This window comes from Gymnoscopelus microlampas (genome assembly GCF_963454915.1).
Source record: "Gymnoscopelus microlampas genome assembly, chromosome: 3".
Lineage (NCBI taxonomy): Eukaryota > Metazoa > Chordata > Actinopteri > Myctophiformes > Myctophidae > Gymnoscopelus > Gymnoscopelus microlampas.
The window spans coordinates 18573015-18584292 of NC_139940.1; positions in this window are offsets into that span (position 1 = coordinate 18573015).

The window sequence follows — 11278 nt, forward strand, 5'->3', positions numbered from 1 at the left end:
ATCTAGGCAACGATATATGATAAAAGGAAATAAGAGCGGGTGGGTGAGGAGTTAGAGTATAGTGTTTCCCAAACACTAGGGGTCATGGAACAATTTTTATGGTTCACAATGTTTATGTTTTATATAATGTGCAGGCTGTAGGCTAAATATATTTTTCCCCCCAAAATTCAGATAATAATTTAAAAAAAAAACTTTTTTCAAAAGAATCATAAATCTTGATAAATACATAAACATATACATTTATGTTGTGTGTTGAAATACTTCCTAGTGTATTTTTGAAAGCTTGAGTCCTATATGGAGACACCACATTTATATGTTGAGTCTCAAGCTGAAACAAGTTTGGGGACCCCTGGTACAGTCTGAAAAGCTGAGTTTTCAGACTGTGGTGGAAAATGGGGAGTGAATCTACAGTCCTGACTGGTGGTGGTGTGTGTGTGTGTGTGTGTGTGTGTGTGTGTGTGTGTGTGTGTGTGTGTGTGTGTGTGTGTGTGTGTGTGTGTGTGTGTGCGTGCGTGGTGCGTGCGTGCGTGTGCGTGTGTGGTGGGGGTCAGGAGGGATCAGAGAGAGTTGGCCAGACGTCCAAAGTGCTATAACTGTTGGGCTGGATCATGTCCTGCCCTTGATCGCCCTGTTTAGCAGTGTTGGAAAAAGTACTCACATCTTTTTACTTAAGTAAAAGTATCAATACTTTTACTTAAGTAAAAGTATTGGTATCAAAAGTACTTAAAGTACCAACATTAGAAAGTACTCATTATGCAGAATGTCTCATTTCACAAGTTTTCAAATGTATAAAAATATTTTGAAAATAGCAGATCTACAAGCTCACAATGCATTGCATCATTGTGAGCTTGTACATATACAGAGTATAGAGCTGAAGTGGTTAATGTATGTGTAATAATAATCAAAATCTATAAAGTAACTAGTAACTGTTGTTGTCAAATAATTGCAGTGGAATAAAAGTATAATATTTCAAGTCACCATAAACAAAAAAAATAGGTTAATTTGCAAAAGTGAGTTGGAAGGTTATTTAACTACATAATTCAGTTCAGTGTCTTTATTGTCCCCTAGAGACAAATAAACACAAACATAAACACATATCAGACACAATTCTGCAGGTTACACATAAAGCAAAAATCCCTAAAAACATAAAATCAAAACATCCAGCCAGTTCATAGAAAAGTTGCCCCCTGAAGCAGTGGTACTTAAAGCTCAAGCTCACATGCGTCACTTCGCACCACCTTGTGAGCTTGCAGATCGGCTATTTTCGAGGAGTGAGTGAGTACATTTAATTTATTTATGTAAATTATTCGGTTTTTTTTTTTAGGTATTTATGAAATACTTTTTTTAAAATGTTGGCATTGTTTTTAATTCATGAAATGTTGTTTTTTTGTTTCAACTTTTTAAAATCTTTTGAAATAATAAATATGTTTTTTTTTAAGGAAAAGGAAATTAAAAAAAGGGGATACGTATTTACTCGCGACCCATAAAAATGTGCCCGCGACCCAAACATGGGTCCCGAGCCGCTATTTAGGAAACGGTGCCATGAAGGGAGAGCATTGGAGGAGAGAAGAGGGAGATTCATTTCTCAATCATGTTTAGGTGTAATTTTTCAAGGGGGTCCAGCATTTTACGTTTCCATTTCTCCACGTTTAGACCCAGCTCTATTAAAGCACTTGAAATTGTGGGAGTTGAGGCATTCAATTTAGTTTGACTCGGTTCCACAGATAAATATTGTGAAAATAGCAGATCTACAAGCTCACAATGCCTGCAAGGCATTCGAAGCTTGTAGATCTGAGGCTATTTTCAAATCTTTTTGCCTCTTTCTTATATTATTTGACAATTTGGCCAATGTTTGACCTCTTTTTACAGTATAGTTTGTTGATTACTTTTGATGCAGTAATGGTGTTTTTTTTCTCTTCTTTTTGAGGTATTAAAAAGTTCTTATAAGTCCTTAAATGGTCCCCCCAAAATCATGTGGTTCTCAACCCACAGGTTGAGAACCACTGTTCTAATGAATGGTTTGGAGTGATCATGAAACATGGAGGGGGGGAAGGGGTTTATACAGGAGAACAGTGACGGACTATTGGTGAAACTTAAAGAAGGCGCTGCTTTAATATCCGAGATAACTTCATGAACACGGAATTAAACTAACACCTGTTTTAACGAAAAACGACGCATCCAGTTCGTTTTCCTTCCATACAATCCGGCCAAAATTGTAACCTAAAACAGACCAAGCTGGTCAAACGAATTCACGGATCAATAGTGATTGATTACATTATGTTAAGCTGGCTGTTGACTCTTGTCCTTGTGGAATGATAGATGAAGCAAAGAGAGACAGAGGGAGTGATTTTTTAACCTAGCCTATACCTAAAAGTGGAATGATTTGGAATAGAATTAAAAGGGGGAAGAAAGAAAGAAAGACAGATAGACAAAAAAAGGCCTAAATGAGTATGACAACCAATAATAAATAAACGAATGAATAAATATTAGACTTTTATTAAATAGCAGTAATATTAAGTCTTATTAAATCTAATAAGTAAAAAAAAGAAATGCATGGTGAAAAACTTTTCCCAAAACGAATTTATCTTTATCAATTAACATTTAATTAGTATAATCCAGCACACTTTATTATTATTATTATTATTATTATTATTATTATTATTATTATTATTATTATTATATATTTGTATCCATAGAGACCACAACGTAGGCATGCTTATTACAAAATAAATACAAATGAATTAAGATAGGCCCTAGGAAAGAAAGTTAGTTCACAAAGCCATGTTTATTTAGAAATAAATTAAACATCTTATTTATGAACGCATGAATACATTGAGCTAGATTTGAATGATTCGGGTACATTTTAGTTTATTGTTTTCACCACAGAAGTGCCACTTCTGTGACCTGTGGATTTCATTTCCACGGCCACGACGACCCCTTGTGGGTATAAGCATAGGCCCAAACCCACGAGGGCCGGAGCCATATACCTTCACACAACACATATAATTATCGGAAAAACGTACATTTCTTTACTTAACCCTTTAAAGGTCACCCCAAGAAAAAAAGCATTGGAAAAAATATTTCTTTGCATTTTTTATTTATTTGGGGCATTGATTTATATGCATTCACTGAGAACTATAGATATTTCTATTCATACATATCTCTGTCTATGAACATGACTATGTATACAAGTTAGAAATGTGTGGTGTGGGTGGTGGCTGATTTAGGCAATCACACCTGGCCTGAGTCCAAACTAATAGGCTCTATGCACAGCAGACATATTGGAAAGAAATTGGGCCTCTTCCTTACTTTCTTCACAGGCATTACCAATGATGCTAATGAAGGCTCTGGTCCATTTAGTGTAGCACAGTGGTTCTAAAACGTTTTAATTTCAAGGACCCTCAACACTTTGAGAGAGTACAAATGGAACCAAATGTACCCTTATTTGTACACTCTCAGTGTTACACACCTGTCCCAGGACCACACTCTGAGAGTGTGATTAGTTTGGCCTTATGCCTTGATTACGATTAATGAAGAATTATTCAAAAACAAAATATATACATAGTGAAAATAGCAGATCCACAAGCTCACAATGAGATTGTAAATTGGCTATTTTCGCAGTTTTTAAACCCATTAAGACCTAGAACTGCATCTGTGTCACTTTTTGATTTGAGCTAAAAAGCATTATTTTACTATTTGGCTATTCAAAAATGGCAGATCTACAAGCTCGTAGCGTGGCAACGAGTGCTGCGCTATGAGCTTATAGATCTGCTATTTTTGATAAATCGTGAAAATGTGTGCAAATCTTTGAATATTATATTGTTTTAAAGTGAACATTTTTAACTCGAATCTGTGCTTCTGGGGGGTCCCTGGAACAAAATATTTTGAGATAGGGGTCGGTGGCCAAATACATGTAATTTTGGGGGTCCTTGACATGAAAAAGTTTGAGCACCACTGATATAGAAACATACGTTTTTTCAGAATACTGTTGGGATTCAGAAGACATTTGTAATCAGCTTCAGATCTTAATGGGTTAAATTATATATAATTAGGCATGTAACATTCACTCAACTCACGGTATGATTAGAATCACGATATATATATATATATATATATATATATATATATATATATATATATATATATATATATATATATATATATATATATATATATATACAGTATATATATTCCAAGATTTGCAAAAATGTTCACGATTTTTCAAAAATAGCAGATCTACAAAATTATATATGAGCTTGTAGATCTGCCATTCTAGTGAATGGTAATGCCATTCTCGTTGTGGGATCGCTTTAGAGATCACACTAATGTTATCTTCACTATTTATTATTATTGTCTCCGCCAGGCCGAAGGCATGGTGGAGAGTATGTTTTCGTTTGATTTTCGATGTGTCCCCCCCCTAGCCAAGCTAACATTGGTCAAGCTTCATGTGACACGTGACAATATGTTGAAACGGTGTGCTTTGATTGGCTAGCGAGACGCATGACGAAATACATACCTATAAATAGGTGAATCACTTCGGAACCGCAGCGTTCCTAAGTGACATCAGTGCCATCAGCCAAGCTAACATTTAGTCAGGAGATATTAGCAGAAAAAGGTCCAATCTTGGAATAAATTCCTTAATACCAAAAATCCTGCTGCTGGCGGAGACTTGTGCTCAGGAACAGTCAGGAACAGCACTTTTCAGTACAAACTGAGATTACAGCTGAGATCACACAATGCAACTAACTCTCATTACGCAAACTGAAGAAGCAGGAAATTATCGTCTGAAACCTCATGAAGACAGCAGAAGGCCAACAGCAGAAGGCCAAAGCTAAGAAACAGAGACAAGGCTAAGAAACAGAGACAAGGACCACTTGAATCCCTAAATGACAAAAAACAAAGACGAGCCACAAATGCTGACAACATGACACAGCAAAGATTGCTACATTCTCTGGAAGAAAGAGTACAAGAGTCTGTGCACAGGCTTGGGCTAACAACTTATTACTGGATGCCATACCCCGAGAACTGCAGGATTTGCACCCGTTAGAGGAAAGGTTGGTAAGTCAACGTATTGCCTTCATGAAACTTGTTGGCTTGCCAAGAGGCAGACAAAAGGCAATCCACGGTAATGCAGTCAATGTGCCATCTGACGCACACACTATCATCAAAGTTCCAATCTTGGAATAAATTCCAATATTTGCTGGCGGAGACTTGTGCTCCGAGGAGCACATTTTCTAGTTATTGTCTCCGCCAGGAGACATTGTTTTCACTTTCCGTCCCCCCCCCTCGGCCAAGCTAACATTGGTCAAGCCTCACGTGACACGTGACAATACGGTGAAATAGTGTGATCTGATTGGCTAGTGACGTATAGCGGCCTATAAATACATGTGTCACTTTGAAAGAGTCTTAGCCTCTTTCAAAGTGAGGTAAGACAGGAATAATCACGAAATGGCTGATACTGTAACAATTGGATAGGACACTTACACAGACAGGACAGATAGGACACTTATACAGACAGGACGGATAGGACACTTATACAGACAGGACGGATAGGACACTTGTGTCATGTTACTATGACACATTAGAACATAAGAATTAGAACATTCCCAACATTCCCAACACAAGTCTGCTGGCGGAGACTTGTGCTCCGAGGAGCACTTTTTCTAGTTATTATTATTATTCCCCCCGTTTTCTGGGTCATTTCAATGGAGAAGTGCCATTTAGTGACGTCATAATGAATAATGCCATTCTAGTGACGTCATAATACTGATGTCATTGTATTATGAGCCTACTATAACACTACTAACACTATCAATACTCAATGCAGCTCAACATTCTTAGCGATCCCACACTGTTTCTTCAGGAACAGTACTTTCTAGTTATTATTATTCCCCCCGTTTTTTGGGTCATTTCAATGGAGAAGTGCCATTTAGTGATGTCATAATGCATAATGCCATTCTAGTGAATAGTCTAGTATCCAGTCGTTTGGGTGTAGCTATAGGTCTCTGGCTGTCTGGTTTATGTAAGTGCTCTCAGTCGCTGATGACCCCGGTTGGATGCCGCAGATGGAACTGGTCTCGAACCAGCGGTAGATGTTCAGTTTGTTTAGGAGGGACACATGCGGGTTCACTTCACTTCTGTTTTTGCTTTGCCGTCCGTCAAGGTGTGTACTGCCTGCCACGTGCCCCTGATGTCACCACTGTTGAACTGGTCTTCCATCTTTGCAGTGAAAGCCATCTTTCAACCTCCTGATAGCTTTACTCAGGGCGCCGCGAGTAGACCCCAGATTACCGGATGAGAAACCAGTGCCAGTTGACATTGTTCACAGAAGCGTCCTTCAGTCAGTCTGGTGAGAAAAAGGATGGTCATCCAGGTTTTTATTCCAAGTAGGCAGTTTACAATGGACTGTGGAGGGAGCATGTGGCTGGTGTAGTGCTGAGATACAGCTGAGCTGGGTGTCAACAGCATAGCAATGGAAATTTAGACCATGGTGGAGGATCATGTAAATGGTGAAAAGGAGGGGACTAAGTACAGAAAAGATCTTGCTCGACTAAATTGCAAGGCGTTGTCAAACCTGGCCTCCAAATCTAAGAAACACAGGTCATCATCATCCTCTTTGGATGATGATAATGAAACCTGGTCATTAACATCATCATTAACACCCTTTGAGTTTTCAATTCCTCCAAAGAAGATGATACGACCTCCCACCATGCAACAGCACATCCCCTCTCACACATGGGCCATTCCCGTTGGGCTCAACCCTCTTCCAGGAGGAGGTCTCTGGATTGAATTTCCACAGATCATTGAATAACTGTAACTCTTCTTCTTCGTAGTTCCTGCCACCAAATATGTACAGCTCTCCTTTGAAGGCAAATGCTGAATGTTCATCACGTCCTGTGGGAACTTGTTCATCTCCAGGTACAGGAATGCTCTTCCAGTCGTTGGTCTCTGTGTCAACACTGTGATGTCGCTGTACCATCCTGTTCCGTCCTCGCCCCTCGAGGAGCCCCCGAATACAAACATCTTTGTCCCGATCATGGTGGCAGAGTGGCTTCTTGAAACAGGTGGTTGGTCGCCTTTGGCGTTAATTAAAGTACAAATCATTGTGGCGGTGTCCAACTTGTAGATCGTAATATGTGCAATGGAGGAATAGTCTTTTTGCCACTCCTCCCAAATTCCATAGATATACATGACCTTATCCAGGACACAGGCAGAATGGCAACACATCACCTTTAGAACATCCCCATAAGTCTGAAGCTTTAACCATGTGTGAGTGTCGACATCAAATCCCCACAGTTGGTTGCATTCCTCCGGCTCAGATTTCTCTCCACTGTATTTATACACCCCCCACAGGTAGATGGTGTTTTCTATGAGCACAGCCGTGTGTTTGAGGCGCTTAGTGGGAACCTCAGGCTGTTCACTGTTAACAATCCCTGGGGGCAATGTCTTCCAGCAGAAAGAGTCTTTATCAGTGTGCAAGATGTGCACATCAATCTGGCCCGAGGACAGAGTTCCATACCCCTGTGTCCCTCCAAAGGAGTAGACCTTGTTCCCCACCACCACGGCTGCATGGCAGAACGTCCTCGATGCTCCTTTTACAGAATTCATCTGGCCAAACATTTCACTCACCAGCACCACTGTGGATCAAAGTGATTTTTAATTGAATCTTGCTCTGTAAAAGATCTTTAGGGGTTCGTTCCTGACAGTTACGGGGAAACACATGCAATTCAGTTCAGTATCAGGCTTGTTATTTCTGTCGCAACCAGAACAATTTGAAGAAATTGATGGACTACAACTTTATATTGTATAATATAAAGTTCGGGCCGCGTAGCGGCCCGAACGTCTAGCGCGACGCGTTGTCCACTTGGCAGTGCCCCATGACAGGCACCTCACAGTGTGAGAGAGAGTTTTGTGCTCCCCTAGAATTTATAGGTAGGATGTGATGTCATGCCGTGAGATTACGTCACACTGGCGCTGTGTCCATATTCGGGACGACCGTCTCATCGTGATGTCAGATTACGTCACACTGGCGTGATGTCAGATTACGTCACACTGGCTACATACATACTGACAACCGACATGGCGCAGGATTCAAATTGTATATATAGATGACATCACGTGAAGCTTGGCCAATCAGGGAAGCTGATGCCCTAATATGGCGTGAAGGTTATAACGCTCCGAAACTGACATACAGAGATCTCCATATATGGGTATAAAAGGGGCACAGACAGACAGAGGGGTACAACTGGTACTCTGAGAAGTATGACGGGTACAACAGGTATTACATAACCGGGGGTCATGTGTTCCCACCCGGCATCGGCCTAGTTTATCATTATCTATATAACACGGAAGAGATTCTGTGTGTCTGTCCGTGTGTCTGTCTGTGTGTCTGTTTGTGTGTCCTCGTATATCTTGAGAACCGTCTGACCGGTCTGAATCATCATGCGTATCACCAGAGGCTTGAGGGAGTGACGTACAGGGGGACACATAGGTGGGACATCAGTCATATCTGATGTCATTAATATGATGTTATAGTACTGATGTCATAGACTGGCCTCCTGGACTCCATATTTGGGAATGGCTAACATGGAACTCCATACATGGGGACACAGGCAGTGCTAAGGGTGACATAACGATGACATAATCGTTACGTCATCTCCGATGATAAAGTTGTCTATATCAACCCGCCTCGTAGGCAGAGATTGTCTGTGTGGAGGGAAGGAGGGAGAGAGAGAGACGGAAAGCTCGGCCCTGGGCTCCCTAGGTTGTGGGGGGAGTGTAGCACCCAGGATCACTTAGAAAATTGGCACCGGATGAAAAAGGGTTACAAAATCGTGGGATAAAAAAAAAAAATAATTAATAAAACAAACAAAAAAGTTTGAAAACCACTGGCCGTATGCATCATGCTCTCTCAGAGGATCTTTGCACTCACTTGGACATCATAAACATGATCATAAACATGTGAATGATTCAGACGCTCTCATAGAGACATCATAAACATGGGAATGATTCAGACTCTCTCATAGAGACATCATAAACATGTGAATGATTCAGACTCTCTCATAGAGACATCATAAACATGTGAATGATTCAGACTCTCTCATAAGCCCCTTTTCCACTGCAGCTTAAGAACCACACCACACCACACTGCATTAAAATCTACCGTTAGGTAGATAGGGCTGAAGTGGTTTTGTAGTAGGCTAGTAATTAAAATCTACAAAGTAACTGTAACTAAAGTTTTCAAGTAATTGTAGTGGAGTAAAAGTAAAGTATATTGACAATTGGAAATACACCAGTAAAGTAATAATACCTCAAAATTGTACAGTAAAAGGTACAGTACTTGAGAAAAGCAGTGTTGGAAAAAGTACTCACATGTTTTACTTAAGTAAAAGTATCAATACTTTTACTTAAGTAAAAGTCTTGGTATCAAAAGTACTTACACGTAAAGTACCAAAAGTAGAAAGTACTCATAATGCAGAATGTCCCATTTCACAAGTTTTCAAATGTATAAAAATCTTTGGAAAATAGCAGATACAAACTCACAGTGCATGCTATCATTGTGAGTTTGTAGATCGGCTATTTTCAAATGTCAGAAATGTATAAAGGGCCAAAGTGGTTAATGTTTTGCAATAATCCAAATCTACAAAGTAACTAGTACTTATACTCCACTACATCTCAGAGGCAAATATTGTACTTTTACTCCACTACAATTTTTTGAAAACTTTAGTTAGTGTCATACCAGATACTGGCAATTCAGGTCCTTGGCGCTGTGATGAGTCATGATGACGAACCATGAGGATATCCACCACACTAGGCTGTATGTGTTATAACAACCCACTAGGTGGCAGTAAATCAGTGGTTCTCAAACTTTCAAGATTTAAAGGACCCCCCTTAACTCTGACAGTAAACAAATGGAACCAAATTTGGTTCCATTTGTTTACTGTCAGAGTTACAGACTTGTAAGGGTCAATTTAGAACCCCCTCAAGGATCCCTGAGAGCCCCTGGAGCCCACTTGAGAACCACTGCAGTATATATCTCTTTTGGTTGGTAGTCCTAGTACCTGACCGATTGATTGATTGATGTACTTTATTTAGTAAGACATGAGAACATCAGTACATGGAAGTACAAGAAATTCACAATACAAGGTCTACTAAACTGGGAGGGGGGGTAGGTTAAGACTTAGACAGGGGCCATTTTCGAATTGCAGCCTCCTGAAGGTGTATCTTTGGGGCAGTTTTGAAAGTGAGTAGGGTTTTGCACTCCTTTACTCCTTTTGGTAGGGCGTTCCACATTTTTGATGAATAGCATGAGAACGAGTTCATTCCCTTTGTTGAGCCAAATCTGGGTTGCACATGATTTGTGGAGCTGCCTCTATGTTATGATCATGGACTTCATTAACATTTAGGAGGTATTTAGACAAATACAGGGGGATCCCAATGTTGTGGCGTATCTTGAAGACCAGGCCCATAGCAAGTTGCTGTACACTGTCCTCAACCCTGTTTAGCATATCATAGCTGTCATAAAAACATATTTACAAAACATTTCTATAACTTTCTAAATAGTCTCCTCTCATAACATCTAAACATCTAAAAGTGCTTCTAATTTGAAATAATGGGCCTACATCCTGTATTGTGATTTGCTGGTCCATTGGCTGGTGATTGTTTTATTGGGTCTTTTAATTTGATTAATGATATATGCTTTTGTGTATTTTAAACCTGTGAAGCACTTTGTGACCGAAGGGTGCTCTACAAATAAATTGTACTTAACAGGTTTAAGGGGTGCAATAGCCTACAGGTGTCAAAATGTATGGGAATTGGAGACCCACCCCAAAGTGTGCGCTTCTTGAAAAGCTGTCCAGTTGACCTATAGCCTTGGATCAAGACTATCATAGATGTATTTTATCGATGGTATGTATTTCGTATGATACAGTATGCAAATGTCAAAATCGATCACATTCTTGGCTGTGCAAGTCATTGAGGCATTCAGGACCAACTCTCCTGTTTGCCTCCTCTGTCACATATAGCAGGCACAGGCTGTATGATGGTGGGAAATGCTACCATGGACAGCGACCTGAGACCATGATGCATCCATGATTGCTCTTGAGGACGGTCTGCGCGCACTACTACTACAGGTTCCAATCTCAACCTTTTCAGGCTGTGAGTGACCTCCCAAAATAATCATATTTGAACCGCGGACCCCCCACCCTGATAAGCACTTGGAATGTAGGAGTTGAGGCATTCAACTTTCCACAGATAAATACGTTTTTTTTTAAAATGC